General features: G+C 30.3%; 1 long non-coding RNA gene across 1 annotated transcript; it reads left to right on the forward strand.

Annotated features, from left to right (window-relative positions):
* The first annotated feature begins 3,845 nt into the window (after positions 1 to 3,845).
* LOC118681845 (uncharacterized) lies at positions 3,846 to 5,653 on the forward strand. Its single transcript, XR_004977606.2, has 2 exons — positions 3,846 to 5,157; positions 5,224 to 5,653. It is a non-coding gene; the product is annotated as an uncharacterized lncRNA (long non-coding RNA).
* The last annotated feature ends 19,455 nt before the right edge of the window (positions 5,654 to 25,108 follow it).

Below are 25,108 nucleotides of genomic sequence, written 5' to 3' on the forward strand. Positions count from 1 at the left end.
TTTTGGGATGGGATCCACAAACTGCCAGAAAGATGGGCAAACATCATAGTTTCCGATGGGCAATACTTTGAACATTAAATGTATAACAATTTTTTCACAATAAAGTCTTAATTTTCGTAAAAAAACCACACGAATTAATGCATACATATATTTAAGAACGTCGAAAATCTCAAGCCGATCAGAGGAGCCGTTTCAGAGAAATTTCCTCACCGACTCTGAAAACAGCGTTTCGAGAAAAACGGATCTCAAGTTTTGGGAGCCCATTACAATGAGTTAAAAAATTCTTACAAATACGTTCATATCTCCAAAACTATTTGTCAGATCAATTTGAAATAGAATATTCTCAAATACATGTAAATTTGAATAATGCAAAAAACAATCGATTTTTTTTTAATTACAAGTGTATGTAACCCCTCAGAGGTTAATCGACGCGCATTATCTTGAAGAATAATGTCTTAGAAATATTCTCTGAAAATTTGAAGTAAAATAAAGTGGTTTTTTTAATTTTGATTTTATATAAACCTTTAAATTTGGGTTTTTCCCCGAAAATCTTGAAGACGATTTCCTGTGGGCGCAATTTTTTTTATTAAAAAAAAAGCTTCGTTCGTAGTGCCTGATTATCTATTAAGAAACCAAATTTCTGTTTGTCCGATTGAATTTAGATGAATCTTTAAGGATTAGTGATGTTCACCGCAAGGAGCTGCGGTTGAAACTGGAACAACGCAAGCAGCTATTACTTAAAATAATTTTTTTTTCAAATATCTGTCAAGTCGAAATGCTATGCTTTTACTTTCATAAAATAAAACAATTTTCTGTCAAAAAAAAAAATAAATTAAAAATTGTTAGAATCTTCATTATTAGTAATCTGAAGAAATATGTGGATTATACAAGCCAGCTTAACTGCAGAGTACGTTTATAAAATTTGATTTCGGCTTTTTAATGACAGCAAAAAGGTTGTAAGTAAACAGCTTTTGGGTGGGATCAACGATTCTATAGCACGAAATCTCTGTTATGGATTTGAAGACCATCCGCGCTATACTTTTTAGAATATGAATATCATCATTAGTATTTTCTTCTTTCAATCAATAGAGGACAAAAACACTAAAACTAAGTTAATTAGCTGAGTTTGACCACTTACAAAGTCCTTTAGAGTCAACTATTTACGCTAAAAACGACGGATATCTGGAAATGTAGATTATTGAAGTACGAGAGAGGTCCAATTGGAACTCGTCTTTAAATCAATTTTGAACTGTCGTTATCAAAGGAGTAGAACCACCGTATACTGCATGCGAGCGCTCGTTGATTTCACAGCCTGATTTGCTTTCCTAAAATAAAAATCAAATCGTAATAAAAATACAAAAATCACTTTTTCCATTTTTCTAAAATCCGCGGATACTCTACTTTCATACTTGGTCGAAACAAAAATACGAATTCGATAAAGCTGACATTTTGCCTGTACCTGTCTATAATAATTTACTACACTATAGGCAAGTATGTGGGAGTACTTCCCATATTAATTAGCGCTGAATGCGCCATTTTGATGACTATCGTAGGACCTCATACTTTTACTATCTCGTTTTATCGTTGCGCTCAAACCATTCGGTGCTCCCATTGAAACTACTTATGTCTGTTATACTTTTTTGTGGAGTACCATTCAAGGTTTGGTGTCTGATAGGTTCCAAGTACTATATTTTATATCGGGTTTGTGATTGAGCCGGGCATTCATTGAAAAAGTGGAAAACCGTTTCCTTCTAGCTTACAGCTGCAGCAAATATTGTCATATTGCAGTCGCATTTTTAGCGCATGCTCTCCAAAGGACCAGTGCCCCATTATTGTGACTGTAAGTCTTTATATACTATTTCTGGATCTATGTAATAAGACCCTAGTTCTAGTCTAGTCATATTTGGGCCATATCTGTTTTATTACCTTTCAGCTTGTTATTGATTTCCATCTGCCCTGTGCTTTTTGTATAAAATGCATATAAAGCTCTCTTTTGATCGTTTCAGACGGGCATGGCATTAACTCCGCTTTGGATTCATCCAAAGAGGCTACTAGCTTTGTCAACTCATCTGCTTTTTCCTTACCGTATCTGTTCCCAAGACCGGGAACCCAAATTATGTGTTAGTCGAGTTGACATGCCAATGAGCTTAAAGCCTTCCTAAAATTGTTTACTACGCTGGAATTAATACTTGGCGTCGAGAAGGCCAGCAGTGCTGCCTGGCTATCCGTGTATATGGTTACTGGTCCGTATCTTCCTCCCCTCCGAACTATCTTCTACATTCGCGTCTAGAGGGTTTCCTCACCCGAAAATTGCTATTGAAATCTAACCTTGGGATGGTATAGTCTGATTCACTTATGTTAAGCTTCTTCGGGATGGTACTCCATATTCTTTCCGGTTCCAACCTCCTAATTTCCTTATCCTGAAAGCAGAACTTGCAACTATATTACGTTTCGAGTGAACTCATCTATGGACAGTTGGTGCAGGATCACATTTGAAAGTCATGCTTATGAGGAGAGTGAAAAAGGGTTGTCTTCTAATATGATTTCATACTTTGCAAACTACATCTCTAGGCATTGACCGATTTATTGCGAAAGAGTATTTAAGCTCAGAGACAGGTTTTGTTTTCATATCGCTTTCGAATAAAACCCGTAATCCTTAAGTGCGTGACTATTACTCTGTCGGAAAAAAGTTTAAACAACGGCCGAAGAAATTTAATTGCATATTTTTCATATTGGAGATCTCTTCTCTACAGGTATGCCAAACATCCGAAGAATTTCTGTCACAGAAGTCATTATTACAAAGTATCTTATAATATCGGTTAAGAACAACTACAATATTATATAATAAATAGAACAAATAGCACAACGACGTTTGCTAAACGCATAGAAAATGGAGACTAGTTAAGGCTTGTAGAGGATTATTCTACAGAATTAAAATAAAATTGTGATTTGTTGGTGGAAGCGATAAAGATCTTCACCTGACTGCAAGCGGCCACGTTTAAGATAAAATGCTACCTTCCAAAATACTGAGGAAACAACATAGTGGCCTTAAAAAAGCAATCGATTAGGCCATCCTAATTGACAGTGCAGTGAAGTTTTGTGACAACACCGATTTCAATACTAGGCTGCTACTTCTAAAAGAAAGAGTGCAGATATTTGCGATTCTGTATCCTGAAAATTGTTTTATATGGAGAGAGAGAATTTTTGTAGTTAATTTTCAATTGTTCGCAATTCGTCAAAGAACTTAATAAATTGTCCAATTAGTATTTATTTGAGAAGAAATTGTTGTCATTACCTTCGTGGAGCCCTGTAAAATGTATTCATCTACTGCGATTTACTTAATTTTCGCGTAATTACCAGGTTATACTTCTCTTTTTCACAAAGTCCAATTGCTATTAAAACCCAACAGAAAAAAGTTAAAGTAAAATTTTTGTGAAGAATTCATATGTATCTGTATCTATAATATCTACATTTATTGCTCTGTCCATTTAGCCAAAAACGGAAACGAAATTGCTGTCTAACAATCTAACAAACATCCTGTTACGTGGTCAAAGAAGTCAACTATTTATATTCCAGTCCAGTAAATGGATTTATGTAATTTTCCTGGATTATGTTATTTAAGGGGTTGTAACCAGGCTCGACCATGGGGGAGAAGGGTTGCTGGTGATTCCCTCCGGTCCCGGAGTTCTCGAAGGGACACGTATTTTTAAAAAAATTGAGTGAATAGTAAAAAGTCAGAATGCTATTGATAGGTGATTAGTTCGCACATTTATTTTAACGTTGTGATTATCCTTAAAGGAACGTTTTTTTACTTTTGCAGATTGTCACGAAAAACCCGGCTAAGCTTTGTCGCTTTAATTTGCAAAACATTGGAATGTTACAACATAACCTGTGGAAGATTGGGGTGGACATAGCTACGATAATTGTAGTAACATGAACGCTAAATTTGAAGGAGCGCAAAATCACATCCAACGTAAAAGTAAATATGCAGTTCTTTCGCAATGTGGTGCCTACACGCTGAATTTGCCTGGAGTCGACCCGGCTAAATGCAGTCTTCGAGCAATAACTTTTTTTGATGTCGTTTTAACATGTTTCAATATTTTCAATAGCAGCACACAACGTTGGGAAATTTGGAAATCCAAAATACGCAATTCATTTCACTGACTTTCTAATGTAAGATGGTCTGCTAGAATCTATGCCGTCAAGCCATTTGCGAAATATCTTCCCGGTTTGATAAACGCTTTCAAAGAAGTTAAAAAATTAAACCTTACGGCAGAAATTCGTCGCGAGTTTGATGGAATTTTGAAATATATGAGCATTCTTTAGTGCGCTTTGATCGCCTGCATATAATATAATCCTTCAGTCAATCAATGAAAGAAATCTGGTTCTTCAAGAGATCACTGCCATCATCGACGTTGAAGTTAGAAATATAGAAAGCCTTCTTTTGATTTTGCGTTGAGGATTTTAACATAAAAAAACACGGAAACGATCTACAGGAAGAAGTGGTTGGAAATTGTAGAAGAAATTGAATTCAAAGGAAGTCGTTCTCATTTGTATGACTTGTATTGATATGAAAGAAGATGAACTCAACGCCGTTGCAAACAATTTTGCAAAAGAGTATTCCGTTGATAGCTTTGAGAATATTTTGCACTTTATCCGTTTCAAATTTTCATCGATCGTGATCGTCACAGGGCAGGATTTCAGGACTAGCTACATTGTACCTAGAGAAGGCTATAATCGACGCATTCGCTGCCGCCAAAGTTCGAAAAGCTCACTTCGAGAAGCATGGAGAAGATTGGAGATTTTAAATTGCATGTTCAAAAACTTAATCACGATAGCCAACAAATTTCAAGAGAACCGTTTCTTCACTAATTAGATCGATAAATAAATGTTTGAATGAGATGTTTATGTCTTCTTATTAACTGTCAAGTTTTGCTATCCCTATATTCATAAATATAATATATGCCGGTATAATCTGAAAAAATATTTTTGATTGAAAGTCTATTTATGTACTGATTTATACATTATTTATTTTCAAAATCGTGCAAAACAAATTTGTTATACACAACGTCAACAAGAAATCAAATTTAATACAGTTGTGATGAGAGGATGAAACACTACGTCAAATTTGACTTATTCTTAAAAAACAGCGAAGTAGTAAGTGTGAAGATAGTTTAATAAAATTTATAAAGTATAATATTATATTAGAAAAATTTCTTTAAGACGGAAGCCCCCACCTTTCTTCCCCTGGCCTGGTTTTTCTCGCGGTGGCCTTGGTTATAACCACTTGTGAATTTCAAGAAATCGATTTTTGATTTTGAAAATATGCTATGACAATTTTAAGGTATACCGGCAAAAAATAACGGAGAGAGGAGCGTAATTGTAATAATTTTTTAACTTAGTGTAGTTAGCTGCTAAAACTTTAAGTGCGTTTTTCTCGAAACTCCGTTTTCAGAGTAAATTGAAAAAATTCCTCCGCAACGGCTGGACCTATCCACTTAAAATTTTCACACGATGTTATTAGTTGTATTTGTCAGATAATGACTGAATTCATAATATTTTTGATAACTATTTTTATTCCGAAGTGTATATTCTGTAATTGTACTTTTATTTATTTATTTAGTTATTTAAAAATAAATCAAAAACAAAGTAATTTTTTCCAGTCTTTGACCCGAAGCGTTGTTTTTCGGTTGCATCGAAAACTCATAATCAGGGTATTTTTATTTCTAGGAATTGAAATTTGACATTATTTTTGTCACCGCTCAAATATTTTGAACAGCTTCTATATAATAAAATGAAAGTGCTGATAAACTTGATTTCTGTGTGACAATTTACCTCCACTGAAAATTATTCTTAATCTTTAAAACTCGCCTTCTGACTTCGTTATGGTTCGTAATAACTACCGTGGGAAGGCTCTTTCGTGTTCTCTGCTCCAAGAATAAAACATTTTTAATACAGTCATTGGATGCACTTGTGATCAGCTAAAAGCCTTTTGAGATATAAAGCTGCCGTAATGACTTTTAACTTATACCATATATCTTTATAATTGAAGAGCTTTTTCTATTTTTTTTTGCCGTTGTTGTTTTCTTCTGTAGAAACATCCGTTTTGTTGTCTAATAGCCATTTCTAGGATATTTAGATATGATTCTCACTGAAAATGATTCTTAAATGTTATTCGCTCTTATCAGATAAATAATTTTATTTATATTATATATATATATATATTTTTTTTTAATATATTTTACATATTTATATATGTATGTAGGTACATGTTTTCACAATATTAGTTTTTACCGTTGCGTTGGAACAGCCGATCGCGGCGGCAGTGAAGATAGTGGCTGTGAATTCAATGAAGTAAGCGACACAACCAGCTAACCACACTGCCAAAGCGCTTAGCCGAATACAGGTGAGTTGGCGAAGAGTTGAAATAACGGTAAATTTTAGACAAGAGAAATATACACTTAACATAATGATTGTGAAATAAATTTTATTACAGAATAAGTATATATGTATATTATATAAGTAAATAGATTTATATATATATTATATATAGTTGTTTATTTAATCACTTAGGAATTCACTTAAAACCAAAAACTTAATTAAGATTAGAGATTATAAAATAATTATTGTAATTTTAAAAATATTATTTATATACACTTAAATATATATATGTATATGTATATTTTCCAAAAAAAAAATCAAAACATAAAATTAAGTAAAGTTTCCGATTTTAGTTTGAAACCATATGTGCCACCATTTCTATGAGTGTTGTAATGCACGCCAGTGTCAGTATGTATTTCTTCTCGTTTAACGTTTCGTTCTTTCAATTTCTGGCTTTTTTTATTTAATTTTTTCCCATTTTTTGACATTTGTTTTGTTGGCATTTAAAGCCGCTGGCGACATCTGTGGTGTTTCTAACTCTGCTAATCAACATACCAAGTTACATATCTATGTAAACAAATACATATCTATATGTACGTGTGTATGTCAATGAAAGTGTCAACGCGTGGCCATTTTTTGCATTATACCGTTCGTTGTTGCGCTGTTGCGTTTTGTGCGTTAGCAAAGCTTTTCGCTTTGCTTTTCACTGCAGTTGTTAACTTTGGCATACACACACACACACATACTTGTATACATAATTGGTTATGCTGAAAAATATGCAACGTTTTGGCTTCAAATTATGCTTTCAACTTGCCATTACAAAGGAAATGCAAGCCATATCCCGCTAAAAAAGATAGAAAACGAAATTTCCAAACACAGAGAGACGCCATATTTTAGAATTATAAAAATAAAAAATGTATGTCAATAGTATATTTAATAGTATATTTTAAAAATAAATAGTTATTATTGATATTAGTGATATGTGAAATATTTTGGTAATATTATCAATAGCAAAGTCAGAAATTATTTGTCAAGCTTTCTTCTTATATACATATTTGTACATATAATATATATATCAATTTAAATTTTGTTAGAGTTGTATATTTCAAGTTCAATATTTCGAAAACTTTTCATTTTTGGTTGAACTAAAATCTGTCCAAAATTAGTTTTCATTTGAGTTGTAATACACTGAAAGCCCTTTAATAATTATAATTATAGCAAAACAATTCTATATAACCTTTACTAATTTAATTTCAAATCTTTGCATTTTCATGGTAAATAAAATTCTTCATTTTGCAATAATGCGTCTTTAGAAGTACAGTACTAAATTTATTTTCTGTGAAATTTGAATTTTTAAAATTTTCTCCGCAGTTTTGTTTAGGGCAAATTAAATATTTATTGACAGGGATTTGTCTAAATGCGTTCTAGCATAAGAACACCCTGTTTTGCAAAATTCATTTTTATTAGAGTAGTTGAATAGTTTTTAATAAATCTTTCATGAATTTGTTTTTCAACTTGAGTTTATCAACAAAAGCCGGTTTCAACAAAAAAATAAGTTCAACTTCCTTTTTGCTGGTAATCAAAGTTTAATATGAAATTCAAAGATTTTAATTAATTTTCACTTGAAAGTTTTTGAACTTTGATACATATGTATATACATAGGGTTATGGCGTAGATACATCAATTATTGATAGATAATACAAATATGAGTTGAGAAAACTGTATCGAGTATAAAAACAGCATTAATTTCCATGTGAAATATGAAAAAGGAGTATTTTACTTAAATTTCTCATATTATTAGCCTCCCGATATCCCAGTATATGTTGCATTTGGTAGGCATAGAGAGTAAAAAATAATTTGTAGAAGTGGAAGATTGTCGGTATTTACTCACTGAGACATTATAATAATGCAATATAATAACCAGATCAGGTTTTAACGATGGCAATTTCTAAAATCGCTATGTAGAATAATGATCTGTTTCTAATGAAAATAATTAATTTATTGAGCACATAGAGCAAAACTGTAACCAAAACTCTTTCTACCAATATTATATCGAAAAGAAAGGCCCACTATTAAGAAGCTAATTCATAATTCAAGAGCTTTTGTCGAGGAGTTTCTATAGAAAAAACGATTGCTGAGAGAATTTTTATGATAAAATGCTTTTGAAAATTTGGACAAATGTTTGGCTAAGTATTGTATTTCTCTTTCGATTTGTGATGTGTTACTTTATGCTTTAGCCAAAAATGGAATGTATTTTTTTATAGCCGAAATATCCACTGAATACTGGTTGTGCCTTTCCAAAAAGCCTGTTTGAACTACTTTTGTAAAAATGTTTTATGCAAATTTATATATTCCCATTATGAATGTAAATAAGTTATGTATGTAGCTTTTAATTCTGTGAGCTATGAGAACTACGTACTCTTAGACAATAAAATACTAGATTTGTTGAGACAATTTTCGAATTATTATGTAAATTGTTTGAAAATTTTAAAAACTAGTAGCATTTTGCTTAAACTTCTATCTGTTTTATTCTCGGGAAGTTATAATATATATACTAATAACTGTAATTTATTTTCAAATTCACTAATTTAATTATTAGTATTTGACTGCAATGCAAATTCTAGTAAATGTCCTTGTTAAAAAAGTTCCTTGTTATGTAAACAGAACGCTTGACATACTCATCAGCACAAATAAGAATTTAATTTCTTTTTCTATATATTTTTACGATACAAAATATTACAAAGTACTCTGGCCTTTTCTAAGCTCCCATATATTTTTTTTTTTATATTTACTATTGGTTAGAAACCGATGTCTGGTTGCGTCAGTTCTAGGAATGTACCTAAGAATATTTTTCTTTTTCTGAATAAATGACTTCGAAGCTTACTAAACAATAACTATTAACAGATAAGCAACTTTATAATTTATATTTCAATAAATTTATTCTTGACATTTCTAACACATACTTCTAATAATAATAAAATTTTCTCCATAAGCAGTGAGTAACCCTTAAGCAATCAAGCGGATATGACTAATCAAATGTTTATATCTTTAATTTTTTATAACGCCTACACCTTTTCCGATAAACTCTCAAAAGCTTTATTATTTATGGTGAAGATCAATCAGTTAGCTGCCACTAAACGCCAAAGTGTAGCAAATATGTATTAGTTCAACACTCATGCACCTTTGTATGTATATGCACTACTTCTTGGTACGTAGAGTACAGTTATAAACTGCACGAAATGCTTTTGGTACACGTCGGAGATAAGCACCGCTTAAATTTGGGTCAGGGTCACTGCGTTCCTAAGCCAAAAACGCTTTCAATTCTTAACATTTTTATGTCTGGTATATATATATTTTTTATTTTATCGCCAAATAAATCGAAGTATGAATAATATATTTATGTATGTTTGTACGCATGTACTTTGAAAAGGGTTGAGCGGTAATTCTTGGTAATTTACTTTATCGCTGGGCGTATGAATCAGTGGATTTGCCTTGCTAAAAGAAATTGCACGTGACTTGCTCAAGGTCAACAGTTTAATCTTTTTATTATATTTTAATAAAATATATTATATATATATAAAGATACGTTGAAATATTCAAGAAATTTTGTTTGATAATGAAGTGTAATTTAAAGAAGTAGCTGCCTTTAAATTTGACTTTGTTTTTCAGTTTTTAATACAACAAAAAAAAAATTGTAAAAAGAAATTCGAGGGAATACTAAATTTTTTCTAATTTTTAATAAACAAATTTTTATTTCTTTCTCAACACAATAAATATTTATTTTTCAGTAAAAGAAATTTAAATATTGTTTTTTCTTCTGCTCATTGGCTTTATGAATAAAGCTTTATTTTTCTGTTGAAAAAAAAATTAAAAATAATAATTTTTCGCACTTTCATTGATTTTATAAATAATAATTTTTGGCACTTTTTAATAAAAAAAACTTAAATAATTGTCAGCATATTTGCTATTTATTAATTTTGAAATTTCTTTGTACCTACTTATTATTATTTTTTTTTACTTTTTCTTATTTCACCATTCAATAACTGGCGTTTATATGAAAAAGTCGGTTTTTTGGAAAAAATAACGCTATATAGATTGTGTGTTTGTTTCAGAAAAATATTTAGTAAAAAAACAAATTATAACAAAAATTTTATTATAAAAAAAATATTTATTTTACTTTTTTACTTTGGTTTTTTAAATAACTTCGGCGCTTATTGCTAAAATAAAACAACATACTTTGATATATTTTTATTCGATGATTTTTATTAACATTTTATTTTTAAAATATTTATAAACTTTTTTTGTTTAGTTGTTTTTAAATAATTTTTGTTAATAATTTCTTTAAAATGTATATAAATTATTATTTTTTAATATAATTAATTATAACGTAAAGCAGCTGCAAATACTATATAATTATCGTTAAATTATGCTAAAATATACTCATAATACATGTACATATAATATATTAATCTGTATCAAATACTTAAAATCATAAATAATTATATTATATTAAACACTAACACTTAGTAAATATTTTGGATTAAAAAAATTGCATATTTTCAACATTATTTGCATATTTTCGTAAAAATGTTTAGTTTTCATTATCAATTTATTTTCAATAATATTTTTTATATCTCTTTCATAGTGCACGCTTAAGCATTGGATAGCTAGGAAGATCGTCCGTCATGGCGTGTCGTACCAGATAGTGCATTTACAACTTAAAAAACCCAAATGCAAATGCACCCCTGACACGCACTCCAAAACTTCACAAATGACTACAGACAAACAAACCAATAATAACTAAGTAAGAACAAAAATCATTTTCTTCGCCTCAATGCGATCAATCAATCGGTTTGTTGTTCATATACAAGTATAACGTGTATGTATTGGTTTTGTATTGCGGTATATGTACGTTTGTACTGGCGAACATGTGCGCGCTTTTCACGTTCACTTTTGCTGGCGTTTTCTTTTAAACAAACGACGAATGTGTACGAAACCGTTACGATGCTCTGTCAGCAGCAGCAACAGCAACAGCGACAGCGACAGCGACGGCAGCACCAGCAGGAATTTGGAGCAGTCAACAATAAATAGCAGCAGCGCAGCGGCAATTGACAGCTGCTGATCGATTAAAGTTGCACACATACACACATACAAATGTATATACATATGTATCGCACATATTTATAGCGACGCATTTAAACCGCTTAGAAGTGACTGTCAGCCTGATTGGCTACAGATATGTTTGTATGTATGTGTGACAAATTTTTTCAACGATTTGTTTTTGGTGTTTAATGTGACACGCTTCTAAGCTATAAATTAGTGAATAATTAATGAGTGGAATGCATTTAAAGCGCAAGCGAATGTAATTACTTAAGTCAACCAAAAAAAAGTTGAGAAAAAGGCGGCTAATGAATGTCATTTGAACGGGTGCAGAGTGGGTTACGTATACGCACTGGCGCACGTCAACAGCAAATATGAAACTGATGAAGCAGTGATAATCTAGGGAGCAACTAAAAAACAGCTAAACAAGATAAAAATTTATAAATAATTCCAACGTAGTGGCTGACAGTTAAAATGGGAAAGAGCGCACAGCTCGTAAAGCTCACACCAGGAAGTTCAACAAATAAATAGTACGTGCTTTTGCACTGAAGTGATTGCAAGGCTTATGTATGTATTTTTTTATACCCTGAATAGGGTACATTAAGTTATCACGAAGTTTGTAGTAGCCAGAAAAAAATTACGGAGTGCTTATAAAGTATTTATGTATATAAATGATATACAGAGTGAACGTTCAAAATCAATTTCTTGTCTGGAAAACTTTTTTATTTAACAAGATATTTTTACGAAATGCCGCATAAATTATTATCTAAGCAACGCTTCAAACTCTGAGCAAATGGTTTAGATCTGCCAATAAAACTGAACAATTAATTCAAGTGTATGGAAACTTTTTTTACTTCTGAAGGGTATCATAGCTTCAGTGCAGTCGAAGTTAAAGTTTTTTCTTGTTTTCACATACAAACATTATTAAATGTGAACACATGTGCGCATTGTTGTAAAAAAATGTTGCCGCCACACAATCGGCGCCTGATAAGCGCTATCGAAGGCGGCAACCACTTTATCAGCTGGCAAGTCAGAGTGACTGTTTGTCTTGTACAATGTACTCGTACGTATAGCAGACGCCGCCGCCTATGGGCAGAGTAGGTCATAAAATCAAAAACATAAAAACATTAACGGAAATTTTATGACTGTTACATATAGCATGAGCACTTGTAATTAATGCCTAAACAATTTCACGATCAGCGAAAAAAAACTGGATTAGGCACGTTAAAGCGGTTGTGGACAAGTGATGAATGACTGCTATCGGCGAATGAAAAAATAACAACAGAAATGCAAATAAATGAGTTCAAAAGAAATGTGCAGGTGCTTGCTTGTTCACACTGGCCGGCATTTGCTGGCATAAATTTCGAATGAACGCACGTCTGTACTCGCATTACTATTCGTATTGTATATGTGCTCAGCCATTTGCCTTGTTTGTTCTTTTCAACAGAATAGCAGCGTGTCATGTGCGTCACTTGCGCACTTTGTCTGCGTTGCTAGGCCAAAAATACAACTGAGTTATGCATAAAAGAATTATTTCTCATTGCGGCAAGTACCACTGAAGTCAATAAATTCTACACATTTGGGTAATTTAAAGAGAGTAGAGTGTATTGCTTGAGGTTGGCTTGATTTGTGAGCATAACCAATAAATATCCATTACTTTTTCGAGTTATTCGGTTATGTAATGCAGTTGACGTGATGAATTTGTGGGAGTTTAATATTAAATCTAATTATTTTTTAACATGAGTCAAAAGCCTTCAACTATCGTTTTCATGCCGTTAATGAATGGGTTATGTAGTTGTAAGTTTATAATATGAGCAGAAGTGGATATAAAGCCAACAAATATTGTACTGAAATTATCGGTCCAGTGAATTCATTTGAATTATTTATTCAATATTTTATTGAAATTTTGATAAAAATAGCATCTTCATAGTGAAATATTAGTTGCCAGTACAGTTCAGATGAGTAAAAAAATTGTTGAGATACATCATTTTGTGCTATAACTCCACCAAGAGGCAATTACAATACTATACTTCTTTAAAGTTGTAAATATTGTTTTATAGATCATGTGGTGAAAATTTTTGTCTACATACATATGTTTGTATGTATGTATTTTTTGCTCCTTTTCAATTAAACATTATGTAACAGTGTTTTCTATTCTAATAAACTTTCTTTGCTCCTCACTAATGACACCAATCAAGCATTTTAGTTATTTCAGGTGCAATTAGAGTAAAGTTATGTAACCTTTAACCCGCATAAAACCTGAAAATCGTTGAAATTAGAGTGTTGCTCACATCGAGTTAATGACGGCAAAGATATTTGAAGAGAGCGCAAAAAGCTAATAAACGTATTGAGAAGACACTCACAATGCTTCAAATGATAGTTAAATGAATAAATTTTCAAGTAGTGCCTTCAGTATTAGTACAAAGTCTAAGTGGCTTTTCATATAATGAAGAGATTGTTGAGTTTGTTGGAATATTAATAACGGTTATTTGCATTACAATGTGTTTCTATGAATAATGAAAATAAATGAAGCCGATTCATAATAAAATGATTAATTTTTGCATAAAAAACTTTTTTATTTACTATCACACCATAAGGCAGAAATTACTTGATACTGGAAATTACTTGTAATATTTTGAAATATTTTAGTAGAAAAATTTGGACAAATAATTTTATAAATATCTGATCGAAATTTAGGTTTCGATATACATATGTTGTACATGTTTTTTTTTAAACCACTTCTATTATCGATAACAAAAAGAGCTATAGCTTTAAATCTCATTAAGAAAGATAACACATTTAAGTTTAATAATAACCCCGAATATGGTAGACTCGATTGTCCACGAACAATGCACAGGCGGTGTTTTCCAATATTACCCAAAAAACCGTTGCTTTGTCTATCAAGTGATACGCATAGGCCGCAAAGCCGATAAGATATCATAAATTAGTTACTTATATATGTACATACTATATGCATATGTATACATATGTAAATGAGCATTCATAACTGATTAGCTAAAGATTTACGGAACACTTGAAACAATGTGGGCAATTGTTAGTGTGTGTGAAATTACTTGATTGTGAAATTCATATGGTGCGTGTGTTAGCAATTCCTCAACTGATAACAATTACTTATGTATATATAATCCAATTATCGACTGTAATTGCATACAAAATAAATGAAATTTTTCGAGTGTGTGTTAATCTAGAAGTTTCTTGGGCGAATTTTTAGTTCAAAAAGCTAGTCTGCTGGTTAAATATGGAGTTATACCTATTATTTTGTTTTATTCAGAAATATATTTTTTCTCTACTGTTCTGCTTTCCACTAAATAATTATTAAAAAAAAAATTTGCCATATCTTTTTTTCACTCCATATTTGTTTAAGAAACGAAATGTTTGTGAATTTTTAGTTCAAAAACTTAAGAGCAGAGCTTTGAATATCAGTGTTTTGCTAGTTAAACTCAAAACTGTTAATTATGAAGTTACATAATTTTTGACCGAAAAAATTCTTTTATTCTTTTTGTTTTGTGCTAAGTTTTTATTAAGCAAATATATATAAAAGGAACTTCGTGTTTTGTTTTTTTACACAAAACTTACATAACTCGATATTTGAAAATTTAGAAGTTTTTTGCATGATACTGTTGTTTTGAAAAGAAAAATTGAAAAACAAATTTTTAGAAACAAATTTTTAATATCAACGCTTTGCTGGTTGAACGTAAAACTTTCAACAATGGAGTTATTTATTAATACAGGGACAATTTTTTCGCTTCTAAATTAAATTATTATTAGAATAAAATTTCAAAAAGTTTCGGTTATTATTTTATTTTTACATATAATCTGTTATTTCTTACAAAATGAGACATAACTCCATATTTAGAATTTTATTTTTTGAAAAAGTGTTTAATTTATCACATTGAGCTCGTATTTAGGAAAGTATGTAAAAGAAGTTCGTTCATTGTTTGTGTTAACAAAATGACATAACTCCATATTCAGCAATTTTTTAACAATGTTATATGAATAAGTACGTTAAGCTTTGAAGATTCGAAGAAAATTAACTCCAAAGAAGCCATAAAATTAAAAAAAATATTTTGTTACCTTCTTCTAAAATTTGTATATGAAGTATTTACCATCTAAACTATAGTTTCACATAATCTTAAAATAAACTGGCAATTTAGCACAGCGCTGCCCTTTCAACTTACTATTGCATTTGTACTTTCACCCCTACTTTATAACTTTCCACATCGCATTTCATCATATCATACACCTACACAACGGTTTCTATCATACAACTCCATTCAAGTTCTTGACATACTCTTGGCAACTCATACATTTCCGTGTCAGCAGGTCAACACTTTTACTCGTGCAAACATACACACAAACACAAAGATATCAGCAATTTACTTCTAGCCCACTTGCATTGATTTCATTGATTTAACTAGCATAATTTCGATTTGTTGTTTTTTTAATTTTTTTTCTTCATTTTATTACCCTTGTGATTGGCGCCTCTTGTTGGCCAGCTAAATTGAGTTGCTTGTGAGCAAATTTATAATGCCTGCAAGTATTGAGGTTAGCACCTTGCACATACACATTCATACTTACATATATGTATGTATATATGTGTTTGCAAGTATATGTGGCAGGTAGAAACAATAATTGCCACTCATTTATAAAGAAATCGCATGCAACCACGCTACTTCTAATCAATTGCAGGTGAATGTTTGCGGTAGCTCAAGCACATAAGACAATGTGGGCTGATTGCATCGATAAATACGATATATATATGAGGTATGTGTTGTAGAAAATTAATTTCATTGGCTAATATATGAAGGTTCTAAACAAATTTCTGTATTAATGTGACTTAGTAGTGAAAAGGTTATGGGGAAAAATTGAAATGAGAAGAAAACTTTCTTATTTTTTTACAAATAAGAAAAAATTAACCCAGATATCTCCATCTATCATAGAAAACACACTTTCAGCGCACATTGCTTTCAGCAGTGCCCACCCAACGTGCAATAAATCATTCAATAATTATTGCTGCCATAAAGCATGCGTATTTATGCAGTTGTCTGCTAGCTATGCAAGGTTAAACATAAAATTCAATTGAACGCATTTTTAATGAAATAATTGCCCTGCACTGTGGTTGAACTTGTTTTATTGAATACTAGAAAAAAAAACTAAACATAAAAAAAAATAAAAACCATTTTGCGGCAAAACTCAAATGCAGTATCAATGATATGTTATTAAAATGTGCAAACACAAACGCGTTGGATGCAATGCGAAACTTTTGTATTAACAAAAAAATGTCAATGTTACGTATACGCCCCACTAAGCAAATACGCGGGCGCAAAACTATGTAAGTATGTATGTATGTGACAAGGGCAGACACAATGAAAAAAGTATTTATATATTGTAATTACAACCAAACTTTGCTGCAATCAATATTTAATGCTACAAGTATATAAAAATCGAGTGTCATGTCATTAAAAATAATTGCAAGCCATTTTTTTTCCATAAAACATTTTACTAAATTTCATAAAAATAGAGGAAATTCAGAACATTATACAAGCAGCTTGAAACAATCTAGCAGACAAAGATAAAATACTGTTTTTAAATAATTGGCAGTAAGCTAAGTTATTGTTAAAACAACTACAAACACTTAAAATTTATTAACACCTAAGCAATAACAATAGTATAGAATAAAATTTCTATGCAAATTTCATTAGGAGCGGAATAAAGTGATTTTTCATATAATTATATATATATCACTTTAAAAGTATTATGAAATGTTTTGTAAAATGTATATATTTTTGTGCATAAAGTTACACCAGAAATAAATGAAAATGTGAAATTACAATAATATAGCCATGAATGTAAGTATTAAAAGATCGCAAACACGGAAATTCGCATAAAAATTGAGATTTATAAGCAAATGAATCGATTATTTGTAACTTGAGATAATGCTAGACTGCTTTTAAGAGAGCTTTATTTGAAATCCTACTCAGATCTTTCTAACCGAAATGGATCCAGATCTGGGCAAGAACTGTCGACTTGGCGGAATTCCTCAAAATTTGTTTTCTAACGTTAAAAAACCAAAACAAAAAAAGCTGTATGTGCTTACGCCCACTTTAGGTATTATATATTGCTTCGAAGCCTACAAAATTGAAATATGTATCTCGAAATTTTTGGCCCAAGTCAAACTTGAAAGCAAAGACAAATGCCATATGTTGCTCCATAACTGCATTTCGTACAACAACAACCACAAATAAATGTCACAAAAAGTGCACATCTGGCTTTAGTTAAAAGAGTAAGAAAACTGTAAAATCATTTACTACTTTTTAATGGAATATTTATGTCTGCGTTACATACAGACATTTTTCAAGTTCTAATTCCGATGAATGTGCGCGCTGTGTAGTGGAAAAGTAACAAACAATTAACTTAATTATCGCGTGAACACAAGCGTGGACAGACATTGTAAGCGTGTATGAGGCTGGCTGATGAACACGAAGCAAACGCTTCGACTGACTCATTAACGCTGAGCGCGGCTTGCTTTAGCAACAACGTGTTAGAAAGAGCAAAGTGAATGTGTACACACTTACATATAGTATATTATTTAAGTGATGAGTGGCTCAACTGGTTGACTGACTGACCGACCGATTAGCTGTATTGCAATAGCGAGAGCAACGGCGACCACATTTTAAGAAATTAAAAAAAAATAAATTCATTACTTGTGTAAGAGTGAAATACTAAGTAAACACAAATATACAATTGCAAATAACGGTATATATACCATAAACCATACCAAGAAAACGTTACTTTGATATATAAAAAGTACAATAGTATATGTAAATGCACAACCAAATGCCGATAAACACATGTAGGAATGAAGAGTCTAAAAAGTCAGCCAACTCACACGCTCACGAAAGCAAACAAGCCAACTATAAAACTTTCAAACACTGATGGCCTTAAAAAATTAACTGATATTTATTAAGTGTGAAATATGGGTTAGAAATGTTTTTAGTGTGGCCTAGTTTGCCACGCACGGCAGCATATTGAACTCGCAAAACTTTGAAGTATTCTTCATACGTAACTAGTAAAAAAAAATACATAAATACATATGTATGTGTGAGTGTGTGCATTTAATAATTGGCGTTAATATGAAAATCTTGCCATGTGCAGTGAAGGTTGCAATCGGTTAGGTAGTACTAGTTTTTTCCGTATCAATATGTTGAAAGTGTGCTAAGTTTTACTAGCAAATAACAAAGCGTGTCAGTTGTTGGTTTTGTGTTCATGTTCAGAAGAAAATTTTTTATATTACAATGCATTTTTAACTAGCAAGCAGTAGTGAAATACATTTTTATTTATCAAGAAATGCTTGCTGCATTTAAATGATGACTTAACCGAAAGTAACTAGTTGAATATGTATTCTTCTAACTTATTTTACTAACAAACAATAGAGAAAGGAGATTTTTGACTTCAATTGGTATTTTTTTGTATTGAAAAGATAACTGCTCCGAAAACAACTAGTTTACAACTAGTTGACATTTTATTATTTTAACATTATTTTACCAAACTAGTTTTTTTTTGTTTGAAAATATTACTGATCCAATAATAACTAGTTTTTAACTAGTTACTTATTTTTCATGCTTTTACTAATTTTTATTTTATTTGATAAATATATATCCTTAAGAGAAGTTTCATAAGATTTTGCAAATATTTTATTCAACTCTGTATGAGAAAACAAATTTCCCGTAAAGTTGATGGATTTTAAAACTGTTAAATTAGAATTAGCATCGACAACCAAATATATAGTGGTGTTTTTGATATCGATACTCAGATATCGACTTAGTTTCGTATGAAATATTTTGTGTACTCGATTTTTGATTAATCATCTCATGTACTAAAAACAGTTCATTTGAAACCTCTATAGAATGGAGTAATAAGTATCATTAAAAAAAATTGTTATGAAATTAACCGCTTGTGTGTGCCTAATATATAAAAAAAAAACATAAAATCATTATACAAGTATTTGAAAAATCTTGTAATCATTAGGCTGTAACCACAGAATTTCTCTACATGGTAAAAACCAAACCTAGAAAAGAGCACTCAATGTAGGTCAGTGTGATGTCGCTCTTGCTGTCGCAATGATTTTACGACTTTATATTGTTTTCATTATTAAAAGCACATATGTGCCTATGTATGTATATAGTATATGCATATGTTTATGAAATAATGAATGTATATATGTATTTGGAGTAATAAAAAGTGTCTATCGGAAGAAGAAGTAAAAAAGTTTGAAAAAGTGTGGAAAACTTTGAGATGATGATTAGTAAACTTGATCAAAAGTCCAAGAGTTTGTGCTCTTATGAGTGTCTACATAAAATATAGCACTATTAAAAAATTAGAATTAGTAAAAAATGTCTGTATATTTAGTATAAAAAAAGTGCCTTGGAAACTAAAAAATTTATAGCTGCATACAAAAATCAAATGCGGCAATAAATTTATTTTCTAAAACATTTGGCTCACTGGAAGTTCAGCACACGGCAATACATGAAATAAAAATATTATTGCGAAATAAAAACAATATTTTCTTGCAATAATGTGGTTAAAAATAAATTTTTTTCGTGAATTTTTACTATGCTTATATGTTTAGAAAATGTTTTTAAAAAGTCAAAGTTTCTTCAGAAGCACGGTAATTAGAAGAAGTGGAAGTTGTATTAAAATTGTAACATATTGAAAAAATTTTCTATTAATTGTATTTTAAAAAATGTTTAATATTTTTGTGGTGTGAATTTAGAGTTGAACTTTCAGCAAACGATACGATCTTCTAGAAGGAAAAGTAAAAATGTGGCGAAACTCTTTTTTAGAAGTCCAACGAGTCTCAATTTTTAATATTCTATAGTAATTTTTAATATATATAGTATCTCAAAGTATTTAGGTTAAAGTTGTATACACACACTCATATACGTAGTAAGTCTTAACCACCGTCTACTTCTTATCATAATTTAAGTATTTTCGCAAATATTGCGTCAGAATTGAAACCACTATTTGTACACAAAGTCTAACCGTTTAAAAAAAAAAACACTCACACACAACACAAATATACGAGCGCATGTGCGTCGCTACTTCTGCAAATAAATTCTTTAACTCCTCGTTTTCCGCTCTTCACTTGCGGTTATTCGTGTCTACATGTTTCTCCTGTATTTTTATGGAGAAATCAAGCAAATGAAAAGCTTTATTGGTTTGACTGTCTGCACCGTGCATCGTCATTTCGTGTATATTTATTTTTCAATTTTATGTCATTTTTTAATCTCTCGTTTTTTGTTTTTTGCCGTCATTTGGCATGATCTCATCGTTAATGTGGCGTGGCGCGCGAAAGAACGAAAACGAAGTTGGAACGCCTAACGTTGTATCTAAGTTTACTGTTGCTGTTGCTCCACATAGTAAATATTATATATAAGTATACATATATATGGTACATACATATGTGGAAATGGCGGCTTAAGTGAGCGGAAAGGCAACCAAATATGTTAGCCGGCTATTTAACAGTAAATCGCTATGTACTGAAGTAAGAACGTCAGTAAGCAAAAAAATAAAGTATTTGCTGTGTTTTTGGGGTTTTAGCGGTCGCTAATTTTCGTATGCACGTTTTTGTTGCCAGATAAAGCGTTCACTTAGCAACGCTGGCAGGTGTGAGTGTGAAAAGAAATTATGTGCCGACCAGACATTTTTATTTTTCTTAATGTGGAATACATGATTTTTTTGTTGTAAAGTGCGATAAACTTTTGTTGAATGCAATGTGGGTAATATTGTGGTTATTATTTTCTAAGTATCGCTTAAAAATATTTGCGGGAAGTTCAATTATTTATATAAATTTCTATCAGCTGTTAAGAAATACTAAAATTTAAAATTTTGAAGCTCAATCTTTTTAAGTATTTATTTTTATAATTGTTGAACACTGGAAAATTTTATACTTTTTGAATAAACTAATTATATATTATTAGTAATTATGTTTTTTAATAATTTTTAAATGCAAATGATTTTATATTAATTAGATTATTTTGTAATTTTTAAATAAATATTTTAAAATAAATTTAGAACTGAATACATTAAAATTATTTCAAATATTCGTTTTAAACTATTTATAATAATTATTTTGATATTAAAACAATTCAAATAGTAATTTTTAGACGGTTTTTTGTTGTTATTTTTGATTTTCTTTGAGGAAATGTTATATAATAAGAAAAATTATTATATAAGTATTTCTTTTGTCACAGTTTTACTATAAGCAATAAATAAAATATAAACAATAAAAAAATTTAATTTAATCGAAGTTAAAATTTAAGAAAATAATAAGTTTTGGTAAATATTTTTTTATTTTTATATAAGACGATTAAGATAAAAATTATTTATTTTTTTTTTTAGGATTATATTATATAATATTAAATTTTGTATTTTAATTTACCAAAATAATTTCTCAAAATATTATTTTTAAATATTCTTCGGTGAAAAATAATTGTTTATTTTTATTAATGTTATATGAGCAGCAATAAAAAAACATATATATTTTTTTATTACATATATTATTTTTTTATTATTAGATAATTTATTCAAATAATTTATTAATTAAAATTATTTTTATGATTGTATAATTTTTGATTTATTTTTAATTTTTTTATATTTTATTTAGAAATATATTGTTTTTTTTATTTACCAAAACATTTACGGTGGTAACTATTACTTCTAAATTATTTTTGGGCGAAATTTATTATATATATATATTGTAATTTTTATCAAAGTTATATGCTCAGATAAGTAAATAAATTATAAAAATGTTAAAAAAATTTTGTATTTTTCAAAAATAATAATTCGAAATTCGACCACTTATTTCGCAGAATCTTCTATGAGGGAGATGTACATGCAAGTTCATTAAGTAAATTTTCGTTTGAAATTGCCTTAATATTATTTAAAAATACAATATCTAGAAGCGATATTTGGCGTTCACTTGAAAACAAAGTAGCAAAAAAAAAAAATGCAATGCTCCGTATGATAATTAAAATCAAGATTTTTTTTTTTTTTTTGGTTTTATGAGATGTTTATGGCTTTTACTTGCAGGAAACGCAATGTCTCAAGCCACAACAACGCTCCGCAAATGGACCACACCTTGTTAGAAAGTAAATTGGGTCTTGTTTGCATACTGTTCGCTGTATAATAGTTTATTTATTTTTATTTATATCTAATTGCGTTGCAAGGTTGACTTATTCTGCGCATTGGCAATTTGTGATCACAACATTTGGCACCAATTAAGGTACATACATGAATACATCCATATGGAGAGGTACATATATGTATGTATGTATTTGAATTAATTTCTTTATTTATAATCGAAAATTTTGCAGTTTCTTACTGAAACATTTGTGTTTGTGGCTTAAAAAAAAATTTTGAAAAATATATATTTAATACGAATTTTAAAAAGATTTTGAACAAAACCAGTAGTATTGGAAGGCACATTTTGAGTTTATGTAGAGCATTTCTGTACTTTAAAGTGTTCCACTAAAGATTCAGTGTTTCTGTGCTCATCCATCATTTGCACACACTTTCACTGCTGCCACATATATCTGCTAAAGGCATATTGATTATTTAAATATAATTATAAAATTATAATTAAATTAGCAATTTGTCAAAATTTAAACAATTTTCAAGTCTTTAATAATTCATATTTATAATAGCGTGTATAAATTGGTAATACGAAGCATACCCGCACTATTTTCGTGAAAAATTCATTTCTAAAATGCAATGACAACAATTTATGCGCATCAGTATTCAAGATTTGCACTTTATCTACAATATTTTCATAATCGAAAAATTTGCTTTAGATATAGTTTTGCAGTATTATTACTTTCTTGCCATTTCATAGCAAATTACTGCAGTTTAGAGTCAAAATATCAGCTAAGACAGTCTAAGTCGTGTCTGCACTTACTCACTATCTCCTCAAGTCGCATGCCGTGCACGAATTCCCAACAGAATTTCACTTTCAGTTCACCGCATAAATGCTTTTTAAGGCGATAACTACAATTGCAAACCGCAAGGTTACTACTAAATTGGTAGAAAATTTCGAGGGTTTGCCGTAGCAACTGCAGGCGATATCAATACATATACACACACAATGCAATTGCATTACAAAAATATACCAATTAAGACGAAGTATATTTATTGTGCCATTGTATTGTAAATAATTAGCATTTAGATTACTATAAAAAGTGTAAAAGTATTTTTCTAGCAACAACAACAATGCACAAAAAATTATTTCAACTTTTACATGTATTGGTATATGCGCTTCAATTGTGCCATTTTTAGTTGACACGCTGCTTTCATGCTTACATATGTGTATTTTATACATATTATATGCATATTATATACAATATATATATATAATATATATTACACTATTTATAATATATATAGTTGCAGAATATTTGCTATTTCTTCGTTTGCAAGCGCAAACAGCTGCACAAGTACACACTCACACATGCACGTATATACACAAAGTGCTATTTATAACTGTAATTTCTCACGCTTACGCCAGTGCCACTGCATTGTAAACTATATACTCGGCATTATTATCGATCCATTGACAAATCGTTTCGCTTTTACCACTTTGTTCCCATTACATTCTACTTTTTAATATCTTTTGTCATTTTAATAAAATCTCATCATCGATTTTCATGTGTTCTTGGGCGCTCACGGCAACTGACATTGTTGTTATTGTGTATGCATAACAGCAACATCACCTTATTTCTACAAAAACAAGCATATATATACAAATATACATTTAGTATATATGAATGTCATCCGCCATGTATTACCTTCGATATTACACTAATAAACAACAACGAAAATAAAAAAATAACAACAAGAAACCCAAAATCAGTTCTGTCAAATGTTGGACAAAACAATTGCAAACTAGTGCGGGCATTCATTATAGGTATAATAGTGACGACTGCACTGACTGTTGGGCGTGTGCAATTGCCTGGCTTTTTAGTGCAACACCCCCGCCAGCTCACCGAGGTTTGTTTGCCGCACAGCGGATGTCCTTATTTTCACTTTTCCCTAGCGGCCATAAATATTTATAGCACAGTTTTATTGCAAGTGATTTTCATAAGCTTACACACACACAGTTAGGTTAGACTGTATTCACTCGCATTTGTGTATTTTAAAGTGCCCTGTAGGAAATAGTTGAAGGTTTTTTGTACTAGCTTGTAATTTGTCCGCATTTTTGGTAAATTTAAACGTCTCTAGGAGTTTTATATGATATATTTGAAGTTTTAGAGATTAAAAAAAGTCATTTTATATTCTAAAGTTGGAGCAAAAATATGAAAATGCTTTTCTTGAGTATTATTTGAGCCACTGTGCTAATTTTTTGATTTAGCTGATGTATAGTTTTATTAACATTAACATAGATTTTTATGTTTTGATTTTTATTAAGCTGCTTTATGGTTAAGCCGATTTGAAGCATTAAAATTTTTTTAACTTTAATTTATTTCATTAATTATATAATGCTTTGTGATTTAAATAATTAATTTTGTTTATATATTTTTTTACTAAAATTTTTTCTGTCATTTTTTATAAA

The sequence above is a fragment of the Bactrocera oleae genome, chromosome 2 (assembly GCF_042242935.1).
Source record: "Bactrocera oleae isolate idBacOlea1 chromosome 2, idBacOlea1, whole genome shotgun sequence".
Classification (NCBI taxonomy): domain Eukaryota; kingdom Metazoa; phylum Arthropoda; class Insecta; order Diptera; family Tephritidae; genus Bactrocera; species Bactrocera oleae.